The sequence below is a fragment of the Schistocerca americana genome, chromosome 4, assembly GCF_021461395.2.
Source record: "Schistocerca americana isolate TAMUIC-IGC-003095 chromosome 4, iqSchAmer2.1, whole genome shotgun sequence".
Lineage (NCBI taxonomy): Eukaryota > Metazoa > Arthropoda > Insecta > Orthoptera > Acrididae > Schistocerca > Schistocerca americana.
The window spans coordinates 581,214,017-581,239,076 of record NC_060122.1 but is presented as its reverse complement, the minus strand read 5'-3'; the positions used below and the strand labels follow the sequence as shown (position 1 = coordinate 581,239,076).

The window sequence follows — 25,060 nt, the reverse complement described above, 5'->3', positions numbered from 1 at the left end:
CTAGTTAATTGCGCTCAAAAATACAACTCAAAGAGACATGCAGTTGCGGTTCATAGCAGCCTACGTCTCCTGTAGAGAAAGTAATGTCCAAAGCCTATCTTATGTTAAACAACCATAGAGATTTAAATTCCGTATTTAGCTTGCGTGACCATCATCCAATAGTCGCATTTCGCTCCTTAGTTAGTAGTCTCTCTTTCAAAAAGCAGGGTTGCGTACATCGAGACTGACTTGTCAGTGGCTGTTGGACACAATTATGCATTTAAATTGCCTTGTTAAATGTTCACTCAACTTTTGTTTTCTTCTTTGTGTCTGAATTTTCTTACTTTCTGAAGGTTTTCCTATCTTCTATGCACTGACTTACTACCTCATGTTACTACTATTCATTAGGTAAAGACACTCTCTATTACCTGTCTGTTTGATTGGATGCTTACCTTTCCAGTTCTGTATGCGTGCAGACTGCTAAAATTTCGATTAATCACCACTCTTTGGGGCGAAGGCTTCCGACATAAGAAGTCATCCTCATTCTTCCAACGACCTTTCTCAAAGAGGGCAGAGGAGCGGGCAGAGGTTCGGGGCACTCTCTTGTCTTTTGGGTAGGAAACTGCCCCTAAAGGCGGAAGTATCAGCAATGATCAACGACATGAGGTTGCAGAAGACAATGGAAACCACTGCAGTAAAGACAAGTAACGTGTATCCACAGGACACGTGACCTGTAATTGAAGAAGTGTCCTGACGATCTCTCCATTGGGAAAAGATTCCGAAGTGGTCCCCCCATTCGGATCTCCGGTAGAGGCCTGCCAATGGGTAGGTAACCATGAGAAAGAAATTGAATAATCAACGAAAGGATAATGTTCTACGAGTCGTGGCATGGAATGTCAGAAGCCTGAAAGTAGTAGGGAAGCTAGATAATCTGAAAAGGGCAATGCAAGGCTCAATCTAGATATAGTAAGGGTCGGTGAAGTGAAATGGAAAGAAACCAAGGGTTTCTGTCAGAAGAGTAATATCAACAGCAGCGGAAAATGTTATAACGGGAGCAGGATTCGATATGAGTAGGAGGTAGGGCAAAGAATGCGTTACTGTGAACAGTTTAACAGAAATTGAGTATGTGTTAGATGACAAGCATTTGGGCCATAGGAAATGTAAAGGCACCAGAGAGGCAATTTTTACGTTGCGGTTGATAATGGAGGAAAGACTAAAGGAAAATCAAGATACAATCATAGGATTTTTTGACCTGGAAAAGCATTAGATAAAGTAAAATGGTGCAAGATGTTCTAAATTCTGAGGAAAATAGGGCGAAATCTGTAGGGAGAGACGGGTAATATACAATATGTACAGGAGCAAAGAGGGAATAATAACGAAGAACTAAGTGCTCAGACTAAAAAGATTATAAGACAGGGTTGCAGTCTTTCGCTCCTACTGTTCAATATCATATCGAAGAAGCCATAATGGAATTAAAAGTAAGTTCTGGAGTGGAACTAAAATCCAAGGTGAAAGGATATCAGCGGTACGGTTCGCGGATGATATGCTGAATGAAATGAACAGTCTCCTGAGTACATATGGACTGAGAGTAAATCGAAGAAAGACGTAAGTAATGAGAAATAGCAGAAATGAGAAAAACGCGAAATTTAACATCAGGATTGATGGTCACGAAGTATATGAAGTTAATGAATTCTACTATCTGGGATGCAAAATAACGAGTGATGGACGGAGGAAGGAGGATATCAAAATCAGATTAGCACTGTCAAACAGGTCGTTCCTGGCCAAGAGCAGTCTCCTAGTATCAAGCATAGGCCTTCCTTGGAGGAAGAAATTTCTGAGAATGTAAGTTTGGAGCACAGCATTGTATTGAAACGTCCCCTTTGAACAATTATATACGACTGTGCTTAAACTGACACACAATATTTTGTTAGCGCAACGCAATCTGACTTTCAAAATTCCCTACAAAAGAATGGCCCTGACTAACATTAAACTATACCTTTCACAAATCACTTACCTCACAAAAATCTTCGCTGCTCAAGCTACTGCAATACAGCGAGCGCCACTACTGCCAGCTAAATAAAAGATTCAAACTATGGAAGGCACTAACTACTGATAGGGATAGTAAGCAAATGAAAGATATTAATAGAGAACAAACAATATATTTACCTTGATATCATCATATATAAATATAGCAGTTCATGACAAATTTCAAAACTCCGCCATCTCTCTCCCCACATCCACCACTGCTGGCGGCTCACCTCCAACTGCGCAACGCTACGCGCTGTTCACATCCAGCTGCCGCTGCCCAACACTACAATGGCAGACAACAATGCAAACTAGCCACAGACTGCACACAGCACAGCCAGTGATTTTCATATTGAGCGCTACGTAACGTTGCCAATAAGAAAACATAAACAGCCTACTTACATAGAGAAAACATAAACAGCCTACTTACATAGCCCCCATGCTCCCCACAAAAAAATTTTTTTTTGGGCAGTGGCCAATAATGATTTGATAAAATTTTTCATAATTACAATAACAAAGAAATCAAATGCACACACTTATTGATACAATGTTGGTCAAAAGCTAAAATTTTCTCACAGTCCATAAAGATAGTTCTGATCATTCATCATAATAGTAATTACAGGTTTTTTTTCACAAAGTTTCATTAGTAAAAGAAATTGCACACAGTGGATTTCCATGCAGTCTTGAAGAAGTATTGTTGTCCTTCCAACGGAAAGACAGTGCTGACTCTTGACATGCTGACAGGTTATGGGCCACAACAGAGCAAACCCACAGCAGAGTCAGTCGTAGTTTGGAAGAATATTGGTAGGTAGGTCATCACAGAGCAGACCCACTGGAGTCCTGGTAGAGATTGTGGTATTGGTGGGCCACCAGAGGTGCAGACCCACTGTAGTCCTTGTAGAGATAATGGCGTTGGTGGGTCATCATAGATGCAGACCCACTGTAGTCCTTGTAGAGATAATGGTACTGGTGGGTCATCAAAGATGCAGACCCACTGTAGTCCTTGTAGAGATAGCCAGCAGCCATCTGTTGTGACTGTGCAGGTGCACAACCACCATTGAAGAGTCTTGCGGATGATATAGCAAGTCCATAAACCACCACTTGTGCACTCACAAAGTTTTTGAAATTGTCCTTAGAACCAGCAATGCTGTTATCCAGTCCCTTGCTGAATTATTAACACACGTGCAAACACTAACAGTCCCTACTTCTCACATATTGTCCATATACTATGACCAACAGAAACGTGTGCAGTGAAATGTAACTAACAAGTTACTAATATCATGAACTGGTGACAATTACAATTTAATAACATAAGAATACAATTACAAAGGTACAAATACATCATTAAAGAACATAATAGTACAGATAACATTTGTAGTAATACGGGCTTTACAAAAGAATCGAAATAACATATACATCAGTGTTACAGGAATTATGACATGAGTACATACATAAAAGATCAGAGTAACTTTCGAAACATCAACTTCACACATGAGCATTAAACAGAACAGAATTAATAATGTCTAATATCTTTACAAAGTAAATAACATATTATTAATGCCAATTATATTCGAGGATAACAGTATTCCTCATCATAGTGAGTGTAGCTTAATATTAAAAGAAGAAAAAATTCTATGAAACTACACAGAGACAGGAAGAAAACAAATACACAAGGGTACACAAACACATAGTGGGATAACACCAATAGGAAAGGATAGGGTTCGTTTTCAGTGTAACATGTGGTACTGCAGTCCAACCCAAAACTTCATATATCTTTCCTCTTATTTCATCCTTTGTTTCCACCAAAAAAATTATATCTAAGCATGCTTTCTGTATTTATATGTTCACACATTTCTTACCTCAACATTTATTTCCAAGAAAATCCTACCTAAACCCGTTTTCTGTACTTTTTTTCGTATAACTTCTGAATGCATTTCTTCCTATTCATCGCAACTCATTCTCTTAGAGGCTACCCCCTCTTAAGCTAACTTAAATCTACTGAGCTCAGATGCTAAACTAAGGAACGAGGCAATGCAGCAGCACAAAATAAGTAACACAAACAGCAATGACCAAAAAAATGGAAAATTGCAAAGCAAGCTACAGTAAATCTAAATTAACAGAAAAAATGCAAAATTACAACTAATATGAGCCAATGTGCAGCAACAAGAAAAGCTTAACAGAGTAATACAAAGTCAAATTCACTAACACTATGGCTGGCAAACAGCAGCAGTAAATGCTATTACGTATACCTAAGCATGACAAAGCTCAAGCAGAAAAAATAGTACACTAAAGATAACAATGCAGATAAGGGAAATGTATAATCACATCTTAATGTCTAAGTAATTAAAGTGGTGCACAACAACAACTCATTGTAAAAGAAATGTTACCATGTACTTGAAGAAAAGAATATTATGCATGCAGTTACTGTTACTAGTCCCTTCTTATTGTTCTTTCCTTTCCAAGTGCTCCTTTTTTGAAGAATGTGGATCACAAAATTATTATTTAATAGATCTGTTGACAGAAAGTGTTCACATTAGCAAATGCATTTAATTTTATTTTATGAAACCAATGCTGCAACACAGCTGAAAAACAGATGTGAAATGAAATAAGCAATTACGCAAACCAAAGCATAAAAACATCATTCAATAGTCATGTGGCATTTCGTAAGTCAGTAGCTCTCAACTCCCATAGAAAGACACTTGTCATAATCAGGTGTGCAGATGTACGAATATTTCCCATCAATTCATAAGCATTGCAGTAATTAGCACAAAGTACGAGTAATCATATGTTTTCAGGTAATGAGCGTGTAATATTTGCGATGCTTTCTACAAAGGAATGTCAATAGCAAGGTTAATGGAAGTAATGAGGGTGTCGCATTTGCAATATTTTCTCTAAAGGAATGTCAATGGCGAGGATAAAGGCCTGCCTTTTTTCTTTTTTTTTTTTTTCTACCTGTGCTTCCGGAAAGGCACGCCCTAATGGCTTGTTCTCCAGGTGTTTGACACAGCTGCGTGCCCACGACACATTACGTGCAGGTGGTCACTTAACTTTCTTACGGAAATATTTACGACACCAGTTTCCGCTACAGTGACAGTCTCACATAAAAATATTTCACAGGTCAAGAATTAGCGTTGCAAATCTGTAGAAACAAAATCCTATAAATATAAGTGTCCAAAAAAATTTTCGCCGGCGTTGTGATACATTCACACATTTACACACCTTTCATAACTCTTAAAGTACGATTCTTCGTTTCCAACATCCTGTTTCACAAGTCAAGAGTCCCTACCCACTATTCATTACTCCTTACCTTATTACACATATACGTATCCATCGACACTCGTCAATATTTCGTCATTATAAATATGAAGCATAATCAAATAACTCATATAGCCTCAGCCTATTAATCATAAACATACCTCAGCAGCATAATACACATCGTCGTCGTAAAAATAACATCATAACACCTCAGTCAAATCTCAAAATCGTCGTAGCTTCCTCCAATAATTAAAAAAATTCTCTGCTGATGTCAAAAGTGTCATCTGCCTCAAACGTACTTTAAAATCATGCTCCCTTACCAAATATATCATTCAAAGCTCTCATAGTATCACAATGGGTCCAAAAAAATATGAACAGTTCACACAGTACAGACAAAATACAATTTCGTAAGTGTGAAGTTATACAACGGTGTAATTACGTAAACATGTCACTGACGTAATAAAAAAGTTTGTCTCTCTCAGTTAAATGATCAGATAGCTGTGTAATTTGTGTGTTAGAGAAATATGGTACCGAGGTGTAAAGTTGTATAAGCAAACACCATATCAGCTAGGGCTCTTTGTGCTTGCCAAACACATGGTACACAAAGTAAGCGTGTACCCCCCTGAGGATTATTGTAATTATACCCTCAGGTGTTACAGATTACAGCAATGGAATGAAATGTATCACGGAAAACTTTCTTTGTAATTCAAAAATCTTTAAAAATAAATGTTTTAAGTACAAAATTAATCACTCAAATACGTGTCCTGTAGCTCTAAATATGCGTCTTGCTGTAAGATAATCTCTGTGGAAGTGTCGTAGTTATCGTCCTCCGAAAGCTAAGCTCTGCAGAAGTCAATGTACTTACCCCATGATAAACAAAAGTGAAATGCTTTATACACTCCTGGAAATGGAAATAAGAACACCGTGAATTCATTGTCCCAGGAAGGCGAAACTTTATTGACACATTCCTGGGGTCAGATACATCACATGATCACACTGACAGAACCACAGGCACATAGACACAGGCAACAGAGCATGCACAATGTCGGCACTAGTACAGTGTATATCCACCTTTCGTAGCAATGCAGGCAGCTATTCTCCCATGGAGACGATCGTAGAGATGCTGGATGTAGTCCTGTGGAACGGCTTGCCATGACATTTCCACCTGGCGCCTCAGTTGGACCAGCGTTCGTGCTGGACGTGCAGACCGCGTGAGACGACGCTTCATCCAGTCCCAAACATGCTCAATGGGGGACAGATCCGGAGATCTTGCTGGCCAGAGTAGTTGACTTACACCTTCTAGAGCACGTTGGGTGGCACGGGATACATGCGGACGTGCATTGTCCTTTTGGAACAGCAAGTTCCCTTGCCGGTCTAGGAATGGTAGAATGATGGGTTCGATGACGGTTTGGATGTACCGTGCACTATTCAGTGTCCCCTCTACGATCACCAGTGGTGTACGGCCAGTGTAGGAGATCGCTCCCCACACCATGATGCCGGGTGTTGGCCCTGTGTGCCTCGGTCGTATGCAGTCCTGATTGTGGCGCTCACCTGCACGGCGCCAAACACGCATACGACCATCATTGGCACCAAGGCAGAAGCGACTCTCATCGCTGAAGACGACACGTCTCCATTCGTCCCTCCATTCACGCCTGTCGCGACACCACTGGAGGCGGGCTGCACGATGTTGGGGCGTGAGGGGAAGACAGCCTAACGGTGTGCGGGACCGTAGCCCAGCTTCATGGAGACGGTTGCGAATGGTCCTCGCCGATACCCCAGGAGCAACAGTGTCCCTATTTTGCTGGGAAGTGGCGGTGCGGTCCCCTACGGCACTGCGTAGGATCCTACGGTCTTGGCGTGCATCCGTGCGTCGCTGCGGTCCGGTCCCAGGTCGACGGGCACGTGCACCTTCCGCCGACCACTGGCGACAACATCGATGTACTGTGGAGACCTCACGCCCCACGTGTTGAGCAATTCGGCGGTACGTCCACCCGGCCTCCCGCATGCCCACTATACGCCCTCGCTCAAAGTCCGTCAACTGCACATACGGTTCACGTCAACGCTGTCGCGGCATGCTACCAGTGTTAAAGACTGCGATGGAGCTCCGTATGCCACGGCAAACTGGCTGACACTGACGGCGGCGGTGCACAAATGCTGCGCAGCTAGCGCCATTCGACGGCCAACACCACGGTTCCTGGTGTGTCCGCTGTGCCGTGCGTGTGATCATTGCTTGTACAGCCCTCTCGCAGTGTCCGGAGCAAGTATGGTGGGTCTGACACACCGGTGTCAATGTGTTCTTTTTTCCATTTCCAGGAGTGTATATAGATATCTTAGTTATTACGCTTATTGCCATGATGAAGAAAGTACTGTGCTGTAACGTATTGTTGTGCTACGGAAAAGGCAATCTCATTGTAGCTATACCACAAAAGTTACTACTAAAACATGTTTTACTTTGCAGAATAAAACAGAAAAACTGTGCAGCAATAAAACAGAAACACTACACAGGCCGGCCGAAGTGGCCGTGCGGTTAAAGGCGCTGCAGTCTGGAACCACAAGACCGCTACGGTCGCAGGTTCGAATCCTGCCTCGGGCATGGATGTTTGTGATGTCCTTAGGTTAGTTAGGTTTAACTAGTTCTAAGTTCTAGGGGACTAATGACCTCAGCAGTTGAGTCCCATAGTGCTCAGAGCCATTTGAACCATTTTTTTTGAAACACTACAAAAGCAACATTGTAAATTGTCACTCATTAGAAGTGTCTTGAAAAACCGTGTAGTTGTCACTTAAACTAACCACTGTGTCGTCTGGTATCTCACAGAAAGTACATTAAACCCAGAATGTATTTTCAAGTAAACCAAAATGTTGCATTAAAATCTCATTAGCAGTACCAGTATGTGTCCTAAGTATGTAAGCCTGATAGTCGTTACGTAATCGTGCAACTAACAAGCAAGAATGTACAAATACAACACTGTGTCGTCTGTTCACTATAACAATGCATTCGTAATTTCTGTTTAAAAATGTTCCCTAGGTTCTAGACTGGATATTTAACTTCAAACATTGTTGTATGTTAGCAGTTTCTTAAGTCTAACACAGCATACTAGTAATGTAAAGGGAAAAGTTATATGGCGAAGACAAAGTTAAAAAGCAGATTATCTTTCAATAAATGGTTTTACATGTGAAATGTGGTGTAAACCTTTACTCTTCCTAGTACGCAGAGTTTCAACTTCAAAGCAATTATCATGTTGTATACATCGGTAAAGAATGCTAAAATTTTTCTCCAGGCTAGCGTCTTATGTTATTTTTCTCGGAGCCAGCGGGCGCACGCGGCTGCCTGCTGCGCGAGTCATTGTCTGTCTCTTTGTTGGCGCACGTTGTTATTGGGATTAGGAGACCTAACTTCTACAAATTCACTCTGACGAGAAGGCCCTGCTCTGTTTGAATCCCGCCAGTTCTGATGCAATTCAGGTCTGTCGTTACGATCATATCGTCTGTCGTCATGTCGGTAGATTCCATAGTTTCTTTCTTGTCGGTCACATGGTGGAGAATTTCTCCCTGAATCGTAACTGCGCGCTGGTCCGTTGCGTCTAAAGTTATTCTGTCTCCCTTGATAGTATTTATTTTGGTTCCCATATTGTCTGTTTCTCTTATTGTCTCTGTGATAGTCATTACCACGGGGAGGTGATCTTTCCCTGTAGTTATTACTACTCTGCCAACGGTTGTCATACGGGTGGTGTCTGTTTTGGTCACGATTTGTGTTGTGAGAATAGACTTGTCGTGTCAAGTTATTACTTCTTTCATCGCGGAATTGCGACGGATGTGACCTGTAATTGTTGTGTTCCTGGTTTCGCGTTCCGCGATTGTCAGTGCCAATTTCTAATTCTTGTAAGAGTCCCTGAAATGCTTCAATGTTGTCTTTGCAACGTCCTGCCAAAATAATATGTCGTAAATGTTCAGGCAGTTTGATTAAGCAAATGCGGATGAGTTCTGAGGGGCTGTATGGGTTTGAAAGATACTGATTCTTATGCAACATGTCTTCAAAATATTTCATAAGACTGGAAAATTCAGATTGTTCGAAACGTTTCATCATTATGATGCTATGTTTTACTCAGTCTTGTGTAGCTTGAGACCAATATGCTGAGAGGAAGGCATGATAAAATTCTCCTTCACTGTGGCAATCGTGAATGACCGATCGCATTCTTACAGCTGGTTCATTCTCCAAGCAGCCACACATAAATTCTAATCTGTGTTCTAATGACCAGTTGGGAGGAAAACAATGCGAGAATTGATGGAGCCATGCTTGTGGATGAATGTCGTTGCCAGAATTCTTAAATGTTTTGAATTTACGTGTAGTAATGAACAGCTTATAGTCAAAATCATCATGTCGGCGAGTCGCATATCGGTCATTGTTAGGTCGTGTCGGCCGTTCCATCTCAAAATTCGGTGCACATTGCCAATTTCTTTCATAACTTCCGAAATGCCCTGTGTTATTATTTTGTGGCTGTTCCGTATTTCTGTGTCCCTCTTCCCGTATTGGGGCGCGAGTATCCTCTGAAATACGTAATTCTTGTATTACCTGTGTCAGCTGATCTTGTACTTCCCGAATTTCTCTTTTGTACTGTGTATTGATTTGATTTTGATTCTGTTTGAATTTTCTAATTTGTTCATACTCTTCTGTGTCAGTGAAGGCAACAGGTCTTGTGTCATTCAGATCATCATCTACCTTTGTAGATAAGTTAGTAACCTGATCCGAAAGTTCAGCTACTTTCTCCGATAGTGAACACATTTCCTTAGTGTGTTTTTCTGAACCAAGTTTCAGAGTGTCCATTTGTGTTGAAATCGAATCTACTGTGTCCTTTAAGTTTTCCTGAGTTTTTGCAAGTTGCTTAACCGAATCAGTAGATGCAACTGAGTCAATTTTAGCCCACAAGGTCTCATGATTTTCATGAACAATGGTTTGCAGTTCTTTTATGGCTGCTGCGTGATTCTGTAATGCATTTTCATGCCGCGAAAAAATAGGTTGAAAATGCTCACAAATTTGTGTTTTTACGTCATTACAGACTTTTTGACATTTCGATTCAATGTTATGTAACTCAGTAGTTAAATCTTCACGTGTTTGTTCAAGTGTGGTGTCTAACTTTTGAAGATTTTGTTCCATTGTGTCTAACTGTTGCTGTGTTTGTCCCTGGTGTTGTTCCATTGTGTCTAACTGTTGCTGTGTTTGTCTCTGGTGTTGTTCCATTGTGTCTAACTTTTTAAGATTTTGTTCCACTGTGTCTAACTTTTGAAGCTTTTGCTGTGTTTGTCCCATTTGTTGTATTAATTGTAATAACAATGCATTGGTGTCTGAAACATGTTCCTCAGTGCTTTTCGGCAGTGAATTTACACCAGAAACATTCACATTTTGACAAGCAGAAAATGTGTCTTGACTTATTTGAGAAAACGGTGAGGATCCAAAACCTGAATCTACAGTATTTGCGAGATCGTGTCGTGTCATTTCGGCTTCCTGAGGCGAGCTATTGCCGACCGATCGATCGATAATGCTTCCCTCTTCACTAATTGTTTCACTGTCCACGCCATTGTTTGACGCCCACTCCATTTCCCTGTGCACAGTTACCAAATTACTACTTTGAACGTTATTAAATTCATTACTCTGCGGCGCTGATAAGCTACGCTCGTCGTCACTATTATTTCTCAGTTTAGTTTGGAGCCTAGTGTTACGTTTTTCACACGCCATAATTGTCACAATATTTCACACGATAACACAGAAAAACACAATTTGAAGATCAAGAATAAGAGAACACATTAAAATAGCACTGAAAATAATATCTAGTTAATTGCAAGCGTAGCTGCGAAATACTTGGTGCAAATCTATATGCATGCCACAACTGTTTTACTGTACAACAATGAAAGGCTACAACTACAAAGGAGATTCTCTCTACAATTACGCGCTAGCAATAAACAAAAGCTACACTAAATACACAAACTACAAGAAAAAATCAGAAGATTCCAGTGAGGTATCCTAGGCTAAGGGTCGACATATGAAACGTCCCCTTAGAACAATTATACATGACTGTGCTTAAACTGACACACAATATTTTGTTAGCGCAACGCAATCTGACTTTCAAAATTCCCTACAAAAGAATGGCCCTGACTAACATTAAACTATACCTTTCACAAATCACTTACCTCACAAAAATCTTCGCTGCTCAAGCTACTGCAATACAGCGAGCGCCACTACTGCCAGCTAAATAAAAGATTCAAACTATGGAAGGCACTAACTACTGATAGGGATAGTAAGCAAATGAAAGATATTAATAGAGAACAAACAATATATTTACCTTGATATCATCATATATAAATATAGCAGTTCATGACAAATTTCAAAACTCCGCCATCTCTCTCCCCACATCCACCACTGCTGGCGGCTCACCCCCAACTGCGCAACGCTACGCGCTGTTCACATCCAGCTGCCGCTGCCCAACACTTCAATGGCAGACAACAATGCAAACTAGCCACAGACTGCACACAGCACAGCCAGTGATTTTCATATTGAGCGCTACGTAACGTTGCCAATAAGAAAACATAAACAGCCTACTTACATAGAGAAAACATAAACAGCCTACTTACAGTATGGTAGTGAAACATGAACTGTGGGAATAACGGAAGGGAACGAAATCGAAGAATTTGAGATGTGGTGTTACAGACGAATGTTAAAAATTAGGTGGACGGATAAGGTGAGGAACGAGGAGGTTCTGTGCAGAATGAAATGGCTCTGAGCACTATGGGACTTAACTTCTCAGGTCACCAGTCCCCTAGAACATAGATCTACTTAACCAATTACTGCCCAAAACTCTGTCGGATCATTTTTTGCAAACTTTTATACATAAATACGTTACATTGAGTGATTAATTGAATAAAAAGTTGTTTTGAAAATTTTCAGTTTATTAGAACAAAAACTACAGATCGTCCCATTTTTGGGACATTGGCCAAATGCGCTATCCAAATTCACAATATTATTTTCCATGCATAATATTGTAAGAAACAATACAAACAATAAATAAAGAATGTTTTAATATTATTAAATGTCTATTCCGTATGAAATGAAGGAAAACACTTGTCGTGTACACCAACATTGCACCTATTACAAATTTTTGTTGTTTTTTTCTTGCAGTAAACACATCTCATCTCTGTTTTACTTGACACAATGAAATGATTTCCTGGATCTAGTCGTACATCTGTGCTCACCCGTCCTCCCATCAATTTGCTTCCTTGTGGTTCTTTGCGTTTTGGTACTGATCCTGTTTTCTTTGATAGGTAAAGCATCACAATTCTCCGTCGGACATCCAAAAGTGAGAGCTTCTCATTAGAGTTAGCAATTTGGTATGCACGCCATGTGTTTACTCCGCAGATACTTATCATCTGTGTGAATAATGGCCACCACCATTTCTTTGACCTTATCCTCGTCCTATAAACTGATATCTGCTTGTCCAGTAGATCTATGCCACCCATATGGGCATTGTATTCTTCAACGAGCTGTGGCGTTGTAACATATATTTCCTTTTTCTTTGACCGTCAATATCTTTTAGTAGAACTCAGAGGAGTAATAGTACTGTAATTTGTCGCTTCATCTCGGCTAGTTATGACCTCTAAAGTACCGGCTACATCTTGTACAACAGACTCATTGTTCAGTACATTTTCGTCAATGTCTTCTTCATCTGTTACTACATCTCTATCTGGAGGAATAACCGCCAATTCTACGTCATTATCTTCATCGTCACTCTCTTGATGGTTCTCTAGTTCTGGTAGAATATCGTCAAGTGCAAGTCCTCGCGGCATCTTTTTATCCTGTTGGAATCGTAAAATTCGAATAGAATATGAAAAAAAGCAGATATATAGAACGTAAAATGCAATTCTTCTCTGTATAATACGTGTATACAAGAATAGGGCACATCAACAATAAAAATGATAATGTAACATGCCATTGTCCCATTATTGGGACGCATAAAATATGTCGATATTGCATTTACTTGAAAAAATCTGACGTATACTTAATCTTACACGGGCATCAGTATGTTCACAACAAACACGCCCAGACCACTAAATCACAGCTCATTGTCGTCCAGGAACTACCAGCAGACATACAGTGTTGCCAAGTGCGAAAACCAAAAATCGGCAAGTTTATAATTTTTCTGATGTGAAGTTCCTAGAAAAAAGTTATTTATTTTACATTTACAGACATTATAACAGTTAGTTGAACCGACAGGTGCTACAATAAAGGCTAAAGGCTCCATTGCTCATGCAGAAATAAGTAAATCATACGCGTCCCAAAAAAGGGACAATGGCCAGTAATGGGTTAAACCTAACTAACCTAAGGACATCACAGACATCCATGCCCGAGGCAGGATTCGGACCTGCGACCTTAGCGGTCGCGCGGTTCCAAACTGTAGCTCCTAGAACCGCTCGGCCACTTCGGCCGGCTGTGCAGAATCGGAGAGGAAATGGATGTGTGGAAAACACTGACAAGGGCAAGGGACAGGATAATAGGACATCTGTTACGATATCAGGGAATTACTTCAGTGGTGCTAGAGAGGGCTGTAGAAGGTAAAAAACTGTAGAAGAAGACAGAAATTGGAATATATCCAGAAAATACTTGACGACGTAGGTTGAAAGTGCTACTCTGAGATGGAGAGGTTGGCTTCGAGAGGTATTCGTGGCGGGCTGCATCGAACCAGTGAGAAGGCTGTGTGTGTGTGTGTGTGTGTGTGTGTGTGTGTGTGTGTGTGTCGTGACATTTAGTTTAATTTAGTTTTCTTAAGTTTTGGTAAATGTCAAATTTCTCTGCTGTTCCTACTTTATGTCTTCTGTTTTAGTTTGCCTGCGATACGGTCCTTTTCTATTTGCTGCCGTTAGTAAATTATTCTTCATGATTCACTCATGTAAGTGATACCGCTTCACAGGCAGTAAAATTCACTTGGTTGTTTCCTAGCATTCTGTTTCTTTTTCTTTGTTTGTTGGTTGTGATTCTCTTTGTTTCATAAGTTTGAAATAGAAATCAGTTCCTGCGTAAGGCTGGGCATAGTTGTTCTATAGCACCACTGTATTCTTACTGTACTTTTGGTACGAAAAAATTCTACAGCGCTAACAAAATATTACATACTTCACTAAGAGAATAGGAGTGCATATCTAAAACGAGTTCAAACGTACAAACAAAACAAACTACGCCAAGAAATTAATCAGCGATTACAATTTTCTTTCCACAACGAATTCAAAACCTAGAACTCGCCGCTCACTTTTTTATGTGGAAGGTGAAGTAAAAACAAAATTGTTAAGGCTTTCGCGGCCACTTGTTGACGAACTGCCTATTGGCTCCTGTCTCGGTTTCTTCGGCCGACGTTCATCTAATGATTTTACTGACGTTTCACCTGCACGATTGGCTGGCTTTGTCAAAGTTTCACCCTCCATTGCCGGTGGCGAAGTAAAAACATCCATTGCTGACAGAAATATTAAAAGCGAGAACCAGTTGTGAACCAGGTCGCTGTCTCGATATTATACAGTGCTTTAACGTGTCAGAAATGTTCAGTACATGTCCACAAACAACTTACTACAAGGGTATCTTATGTGAGGCTACATCGCGTAAGTGCAAAATGAGATGAAGCTGACTTAGTTGCACTTCTTTAAATTAACTTTATGTCTTTATTGGCTACAAAGAACATATAAATTTTCCTGACGCGTTTCAGTCACTAGCCACTTTCAAAAGGACACGGAATAGCTTAACAGGAATACCTCGCCAATGCTGTCATAATCTACTTCTCAAGAGGTACGAGCTTATGTAAAGGTTTAATCCAATACGACAAGTATTTAAGTAAAAACTGTGTAGACTATACGCCTTGAGGCTGTGTAACACATGGCATACAAATTAACCAGACTATATTTGTCTAGTGTTTGAGAGTGAGAGCGCTTATAGTCTTCCAACAAACAATACGCGTAATTTCCAACATTTCCGAAACTTTTTCTTGATGACACCGCTAGACAAAATAATGAATAGAACAAAATTTCTTGCTCAGTATAGTTTCGTTCTTCGAACAGAACTTCAGCATCAGGCATGACGTTTTAAATTATTACTTCTTTACCACTAACTGCATTAACAACACATTTTGTAGGCAGTATGCACATATGCCACTAAATGTAACAACAAAATTTCCGGGTTTTCCAAGAAGGATTCTCAATATTCTGGAATACGACAGGAACGATTACTCGACGCAATTTTCTCTAGTAAACATGTGGCCTAAAACGCATACCATAAGAGCCAAGAGTATTTCTTCGTCCTCCATACATTGAAACCCTCTTCTACCGCTAGCTCTTTGCCTTTCGTATTTGAGATGTGGTGGTGTGTACGAAAACAAGAACAAAGTTCAGTAACCATGGGCTCTGAAGTGTATGCCTCAAGAGCTATGAGCATCTTGTTCAACTCGCTTTTGCGAAACACAGCACTTCCACCAAACGAGTGCTCATGGCTGTTGAGGTAGGCATTTTAGAGCCCACGTTTACTGATACTTTTGCTTCAGATGACCATTACTGTTATATCCCTGCATATTGACCATTCTTCCACGACAAAAAAATGTTTGTGAATTTCTAAGGGCCCAAATTGCTGAGGTTATCGGTCCCTAGACTTACACACCACTTAAACTAACGTAACGCTAAGGACAACACTCACACCAATGCCCGAGGTTCCACGACTCCCTGTAATGATCGTTTTCAGTCAGTACTGTTTGAAAATCCAATTTAGAATTGTAAATAATGTGAACAGTATCACATGCTTTCCAGCTATAAAATCGACAATCACTTGTTAATGGGTTTACATAGTTCCCCACAGAATGACAGGAATTTATGGGAACAGGCCTTCTACTATCTGGATTCCAAAATATGTGACTAGGCACCGTGCGCCTTAGATTCTTTGCAAAAGCGTAGCGTTCTTTGCAGACTTACCTATTTGCTCCTGAAATGCATCTAATCTCTATCTCTAGTCAGGCCATCGTAAGTGCAACACAGATGGTGGCAAGGCATTAGCGTTTCAGCGCAATCACACAGAGCAGGTAAGAGTAACACCATCTACATTCCGTTTATAAGGAAACATTACGCGTCGTTTTCTCATTCGTAAACCACATTTTAATATTATTTGTCGTCTGAGACATTCGTGTCGTGCTTCGCGGAAGAACAAGTAACGCCTGTCAGCATGTGTCCGAACTCGACAGCGGTGGGATCATCGTCTATCGAGAGTGCGGTTTATCGTTACGTGATATTGATGCTCGCACTGTTACAGATCTAAATACTGTCAGGTGAATACAGAATCTATGGGTTCAGCAGCGCCACACGGAACGCTGTGCAGGATGCCATTGACGAAACGCTACTAATACGCAAGGGCACAGGCATTCTGTTCACTCAGCTCACTTCGGCACGCACCTTGAATTAGAAAATGGGCTTATTTACAGCAAGACATATATCCACACGGACAGGACGACGACGTCAGAAGCACCACGGCGATCATTTCATGCTTCCAAGCAGTGTGAGACTTAGGAACAGGGGTACACCCGTCGACGACCTGGACACATGTTTGGCATCACGTCGTCCTTCCAGCCTAGTCTCGGTTTTTCATCGTGATGAACATATCGGCCTGTGGAGGCTCCGACGAGTATGAGCCTTACTAGATTGCATTCATCATCGAGATATGCGCCTACCGAGAGTACACGTCACAATCACCTCTGCTTCGCATAGCTACCCTCCTGTTCGCAACGCTGGTAATTTGGACGGCAGCCGTTACATTTCTGACTAGTTAAAGTCGATGAATCTTTCCTATTCTTGGAGGGGAAAAAAAGGAAGATGGCGTGTATCGTCCAGTCGATGTCGAGATCATTATAGGCGGGGCACAAGGTCGCATGGTGTCAAGGATGGGGAAGGAAATCGGCAGTGCTACTTTAAAGGAACCATCCCGGAATTTGCCTGGAGCGATTTCGGGAAATCACGGAGAATCTAAATCTGGATTACCGGACGGGGGTCTGAGCCGTCGTCCTCACGAATGCGAGTCCAGTTTGGTAACCTCGGCGCCACGTCGCTCGGTCCCTACTTTGATGTCTCCGTGACATCACTGCTCAACAATATGCGTTAGCCTATTGTTCATACCGTCGTCAGCTATCTCGATGTAGAGGGTGTATGACTGCTGCCCTGATCAACGACTTCTCATCTAGTAATGGTTATCGAAGAGGCTGGCCCGCAAACACTCGCCAGCCACTACGATGATCTATGACAAAGAGTTGAAGCAGCTTGAAATGACGTTTGTCATTCAATCTCACTTCGGTTATAGCAATTGTTGTTGTGATAGGCGGATGCTCTAAGTACTGATTTTTGCACACTGCACACAAACCATCTACAAATATGATAATTTATTATCCTATTGCGCCGTATACCCACAGTAAGTAAAGTTTCGTTATTCCCATCTCACTGGGGTTGCTGTCTTAATTGCCAGTATAGCAATTTTTGGTGGTTTCCTTAAATTGCTTAAAGCAAGCACTAAGATGCTTCCTCTAACAACGCGACCAGTTAGTTCCTTTCCCCTCAAGTTCGCAGTCCGAGCTTTGTCTCTGTCTCTGATGAGCAAGACGTTGACGAGGAAATGAAACAATCATCTTCCTTTTCCTTCTCTAGCAAGTATTTATTATGCAGCTTTCCTATCGGTCTGTCTGTTCCGTATATGTTTTGCAGTTCATTTTAAACTAACTACCCGATCAGCGGGAGACTTGAATTTTCAATGTGATTCAGTTCTGGATGACAATACAATATTATCTTTCTTGATGGTGTGTGTGACTATGGTACTTCGTGCACCACTACCATGTCCTCTTTATCCTGTTCCAATCAGGACTGGTTCACAGGAAAAGTGATTGCATGTAAAATTTGATTAAAGTAGAAATGGAGGAGGAAGCAGTATTTCGGTTCAGTCTGATAAAGAAAGCTATATACAACCGAAATTTATCACATGTGTTTGTTGTAATCTCATCAAAATGCTGAAAATCGACTGAAAAATGTCACATATATTACAGTTAAAAACAGAAATTTTTTCTTTATTACAACATGATTCAAATCGAACTACGAAACATAAAATAATTTCTCCCAGCCCCATAAAAATTCCTAATCCCATAGAGATGGTGTTGAAAATATTTGGTTAGGCTATAAATTTTTTTTTTGCTACGAAAATATTTGTAAGACATAAAACGAAAAACATAAGGTGCACGGATTAGACTGAAAAATGTGATATATTGAAAATTCATTTCAGTTAAATAATTATTGAAACCTGCGAGTGGCTTCAATACGGTCCTCAAAAGGAATTCATGGGACAGCTTGTACTCCTCCCGTGGTGCATTTTCGGGTATTCGCCATTCCGTTGTTCGCATTTTTTCAGTATAGCTTCTGTATACTACAGCCCTCATACGTTAGGTTCAATCGATCTAGATTTCTAAACTTTTTAAAATGAATAAAGAAATGGTGGGTTACTTTTCTTAGTGTCCCAGAATCAGTCCATGCCTCTGTGATCAGACATCGAAAGAATTTTTGGACAAATATTTAAAAAATCCTTGCTCATAGTGGGTGTATATTAAGACACTAAAGTTCAAACACTTTAATGAGCTGCGTGTTGCCAAAAACCGAAAGTTACTCATTACTACTCGTCAACTGAGACCGCAGGTCTCATTGTGGTATTTTGATTTTCTATTCCTTCTCGTTTTAACAGTAGTTACATAATTCTTGTTCTTTGTGGACGTATTAGAACATTGCAACTGTTGAAACTGTAATTTATAATGAATTAACTGCAAACAGTTGCTTTTATAGGCGTCTGTTCTTCTGTGACAACATTTCAAGATGCTTAGCATCCCGTCATGAGATATTTACATTTTTTTACGTGTCACGAAAATCGTTTATTTGCTAATGGCGTTGCAGAATTTTGCAGTGGAATTTTTTAAGACAACTATTGTAAAATGTAAGTAAATGAACAATATTTACGACAGATATGAAAGTTAAACATCTGAAGATGGGGTGAACATTAAACGGAAGTACTCCTAAAAACTCGAGTTTTGAGGCATACTTTGTTGGCGTGGCGTGTTGAGAATGTGGTGCCGTTATTGCCAATTGTATCGGCCCGTTACCCCATAGAAAATTAACGTTACGGGCTCAGCTGTTTCTACTTTATGCAATAGAGTGCTGCTGTAGTGTCAGGTCGTTAGCCGGCCAGCGAGGTGAAGGGGACGGACCAGGGTGACGCCCGATTTTGGAGCCGACATTCTAGATTTTTTTTCAATAAACTGTCATACCAAATTACAAAATCGACTTTAGAGCTTTATTAAACGCCCTTAACACACACCTAAAACTTGCACCCAGAGAACATCACACACCTACGACAAGAGAAATGGTTGAAATGGCTCTGAGCACTATGGGACTTAACACCTGAGGTCATGAGTCCCCTAGAACTCAGAACTACTTAAACCCAACTAACCTAAGGTCACCACACACATCCATGCTCGAGGCAGGATTCGAACCAGCGACCGTAACGGTGGCGCAGTTCTAGACTGAAGCGCGTAGAACCGCCTGACCACACCGGCCGGCCGATGAGAGACCTTCATGGAGTGCGTGGTTGGTTGGTGGGAGCCCTGAACGCCACAACGTCTGACCTAGAACAATATTTCAAAAACTGCTTTGAAACTGACGATATTGTCTAACATACTACCTGGTGTAATTTAAAAAAATGCCAGCACCGTGCAGTTGGCCTTTTCCTCGCCGATGTGTACTCTCATTTTCACGAAATTACGACAGTTAACTGGCTTCTGGTTACGAATCAAACAGTTTTCTGTACAATTGTCATTACTTTTCGAACCTTTTCTGTCCGTATAAATGCGTTTGTCATTTTCAGGAATCAAGTTTTACTTGTATAAAAAAATGCGAAATGACAAACTAAGTATACGCGAGGCAAGCACGTGCTTTCAGACTGTTTACCGTGAATGAATCATGTTACGAAGAGAAATCTTGTTGAGAATAGTATTTTACAAAGAAATGAATACCCTTAGCTGCATAAAGGCTTTGATATAAGACAACGGGGAGATTTGGAAATGTGTTCCCCGACCAAGACTCGAACCCGGGATCTCCTGCTTACATGGCAGACGCTCTATCCATCTCAGCCACCGAGGACACAGAGGATAGAGCGACTGCAGGGACTTATCTCTGGCACGCCTCCCGTGACCCCACATTCCCAACTTATTGTCCTGCACTATATTCATAGTGGTCCTGCCCATTATACTCATTACTAGTGGCTTTACTGCCGATTTTCGTAAGAGTTTGGGCACTTTTTGTGCATCTGCGCAGAAGAAGTTGGTCAAATGGCCGGTGAGCCTTATATATGCTATCTGTTCTTTCGGACATGTCATAGTACACCCGTTCCGTCACTAATTATGTAAGTATTGGTTGTATTCGAGCTCTCGGATGTTCCTGACCCCCATGCAGTAAATCGCGGTTTTAACATATTTTAACACTTGTGGCACGCTTGATATGAATGAATCTTAAAAATAGACACTCCAAGGAACATTATAAACCACTAAAAAAATTACGCTACAAAACTTTCTACTGTAGTGTACCTCATTAAGTAAGTATGTGAATTAGGCCTGCGGGTTCACAAGGTTTTTTCATGGCTGAAGTAGATGGTATTAAACGACACGAGCGATGTAGACTGCAAGCAAATCAAAAACACCCGATATCACGACGAGGAATGTTAGCTCACCAACTCCATAATGCAACATCAGTTTTTTGTTCGAGGCTCTATTTCTCTAGATTTTTTCTTTTTTTAAGTGTAGAGCCGACTAACGCTCGTTATGGAATGGAAAATTTACTCGGTAGCCGCACATGGAATTTTTCCCGTTATCATAATTGGGCAGTGGCCCCAATTTCGCCATTAGGACGAGCGGGTGGTTTCTTCCGGGCGGGGCGCGTGGCGCGCGGCAAGCGAACGCCCTGATTGGCAAACTGGCCGCTGTGGCGATGCGGCGCTGTCGGCGCATTATTTACGGCTTCCCGCGGCGGCCATGCGGCGTGTTGATGTATAATTTGCATTGAGTGGGAGCCGCTCATAGTAATCTGGCGCGGCGCGTTTTGCCCGCAGCCCAGTGAATGGCGGCGCCGTTACTGGGCCGCTGTAATCCGCTTCCTCTCAATAATGAATCGCCGCGCCAGCTGCTGCCCGTGGTCCTCGATGAACAGCGGCCCGTCGCTCGTCGTTTACTTATTCCGCAATTTCGAAGCTGCAGAGACATTATTGTTTTATTCTCTAACGATATTATTTTTCTTGGTCGGAATGCGTCGTTTAAATGGGTCTTCTAGTCTCCCACCAATACCTTTCTCCGTTACCAGCACCAACACTGGCATGAAAGGAATCATATATCACCATCTACATATACATACATAACCCGCGAACCACCTTACGCTGCATGGCGGAGGGGTCTTGTACCACTACTAGTCATTTCCTTACCTGTTCCACAACCAAATGGAGCAAGCGAAAAACGACTGTCCAAAATCCCCGTACGAGCATTAATTCCTCGCATCTTATGTTATGGCCCTTACGTGAAATACACGTAGGCGGCAGCTGAATCGTTCTGCAATAGACCCCAGATGTTTGTTCTCTACATTTCAACAGTGTCTTGCAAAAAGAGCGTCCCCTTTTCCCATGGATTCCCATTTCAATTCGTGAGGGATATCCGTAATATTTGGATGCCGGTCGAACCTTAATCAGACAAGATGGATAACCCAAACACTCTAACAGTAGTCCGAATGTGAACCAGTAGCACTACGCCTCTATACCCCGTATTCTATGTGGATGAGCTAGACCCAAAATTCTCCAAATAAAACGAAGTCGAGCATTCGTCTTGCCTACTGTCAATCTGATGTGCTCATTCCATTTCATATCATTTGGAAGCGTAATGCCTAGATATTTAATCAATGTGGTTGTCTTTAGAGCTAGCTGCCACTATCACAGGAACTAGGAATTTCGTCTAAGTCGTCTTGTATTTTCCTACAGACACTCCACCATACCTTCCAGTACACCACAGCGTCATCAGCAAACAGCAATAAATTGCTGTTCACCCTGCCAATCAGGTCATTTATAAACACAGATAAAAAAAAAAAGCGATCGCATCCCACATCTCTGGGTCACTCCTGACGATAACCTTGTCTTTGATGGACACTCACCTTCGAGGTCAACATACTGGGCTTTATTACTTAAAAAGTCTTCTAGCCACTCACTCATCTGGCAACCTATACCGTGTGATTGGATCTTCCTCCACCGTATGCAGTGGGGCACCGCGTTGCACGCTTCCCGGAAATCTAGGGATACAGGATCTGGCTTTTGCGCTGTATTCATGATTTGCAGAGTATCGGGAGAGAAAAGGGCAACCTGAGATTCGCACAAGAGATGCGTTGTAAATCTGTGGTGATTTGTGTACAGAAGGTTTTCTATATAAAGTAATTTGTTGTATTCGAACTTAGAATATGTTCAAGAAGTCTGTAGCAAACCGATTTTAAGGATATTACTTTCATCCTTTACAATACAGATCACGAGGGCGATTCAAATGAAAACCTCAACAGAACAGTAAAATTCCTACATGTCGTAGTAATGATTTCGCAGTTGGCAGGAGCTACCCTTGCGTTACGACAAATGACTAACAGTTGTAATCTCTTGTTGCATCACAAGAAAGGAAACTGTGTCAGTGCGGCCGCTCCATTATCGACTTGCACAGCATTTGAGATGCGATCTGTAATATGTTTTATTAGTTGTAAAGCTGCTGAACCTCTGAATATGCATCATAGGATGACAACACAGTATGGCGTTTCGTGCTTGTTCTTGCAGCGCTTGTGCAAGTAGTGTAGAAAGTTTAAGAGAGGTGTAACTTCGGTGGAAAATGCTCTGCGTCCAGACAAGGCACGCCGCTTACTGGCGGAGAAAATGTTGCCGTTGTGGAAAAGCTTATTAAGTAAAACCAGACGTATAACTTTAAACTACTTTGGACATTAGTGTTGGTTTAGTACACTATGTTGTCCATGATATGTTGTGAATCAGTGAAGTGTCAGCGAGATGGTTGCCACGTCAGTTGACTGCAGAATCGATAGATCATTGCGTCGAAGTCTGTGAGGAACCTTTACTAATTTTCCTGGTTGAAGGTAAAGGACTTTTGCATAGAGGTGTTGCAAGAGATGAAACCTGGCTGCACTATCATTAACCTGAAATGAAAAAAAGGTCGAGAAAGAAATGACGCTGTAGTTCTGTGACAAAACCAAAACGCAGCTCGCTGAAACGTCGGCAGAAAAAGTCATTCTCACTCCCTATGGAGTAATTTTGGATCATTCCTTTGAAACGGGAATAACGGAGACCATTAATTCATACTGAAATATTTTATAACGAACAAACAAACACCCTCTGGATTATAGCTTTTATCGCAGACATCCGGTATCAATAGGTGCTGTAGAGCACCTCCAGATATGGCGACGTGGTGTGCTGTTTGTAAATAGTGCTGTAAAACGATTGTAGCACCAATATCGATTGTAAGTAGTTTATACTGTGTAATTATGTGTATGTGACTACGAAGTGTTTGTTCTTTACTAATGGAGGTCATTGAATCGTCAGAAAAGAAAATTTAAGTTTGTAATATATGTATTATGAAAACCAAAATAATGTTTAAAAAAATGAAACTTTGTAAAATAAGTATGTTCAGTAAGGGAAATTGTACTTTGAATGCTGGTTCATGCCTACGGAACTTGTGTTGTGTAGTATAAAAGGTGCAGGGAACCCCCTCCGCTACGGAGGTGGCTTGGCGCGCGTAAAAGGTGGATTTGGCGGTCGACCTGGGCAGCTAAAGGGTGAGCACTCTACGCAGTCAGTGGCTAGCCATTCTACGGTTAACATCGATGGTGCCAAGTGAGGCATTTGAAAGCCAATTTATGTTGAAATTGCCTCGGATGTGGTTTCGGCTGTCGTATGGTGCTCTTGTTATTATGGAATGGCTCTAAAACGAGGATAATACGTCGCCAAGAAGAATTTATAAAGAGCATTCTACAGCAAGTGTGTGAGACCAGATATCCGCCATGTGCTTGCCACCACTATTGCGCCACTTCTCCGCCTGCTTCAAAAATTGTTTTCAGAACATTTGCAGATGCAATATATAAGAAACTATCAGCCTCGATTGCGGTAATGAAACCAACCTTTACCTAGGTTTCAGCCCAAATAATTGAGACTTCTTTAGAAGATATACATGAATCTATAATTTGTCTAAGAGGGAATGGTCTAGATATAAAACTAAAACAGCCTGAATAGACGTAATCACATTTTAAAAATGCTGTACGTAAGTACTAAGTCAACACCAAGACTTAAGTTAAGCTCTAGCGTGCGCCTCTTCTCCAAGGACGCCGTGCGGTGGGCCTCGGGAGCTCACGTGAAACTAAGCAGGACTAGATAACGCACTGAAAATCAACATTCATTGTGCATGTCTAACTGAGACCATGACTGTCAAAGATAAAAGACCGACGCAGTTATATCTTGAAACAAATAACTTATAGAAAGGTTGAAAATCTAAAACATAAGGCTTCTGCACCAGGTTGTGACTAAAATGTAACAAACTATGCACAGGTTTGTGTAAGTTCGAACACACTACCCCGACTTACGCTATTAGAATATATCGGCCCCTTCACAACGAATGCTGCATAACCCACCAATTGTTATTAACGAAAG

At 41.2% G+C, this 25,060-nt stretch overlaps 1 protein-coding gene across 1 annotated transcript in view; it reads left to right on the top strand.

The window, feature by feature from the left end:
* LOC124613625 (nephrin-like) overlaps positions 1 to 25,060 on the top strand; it is a 715,499-nt gene that overhangs the window by 624,256 nt on the left and 66,183 nt on the right. The gene's annotated exons all lie outside the window — the stretch shown is intronic.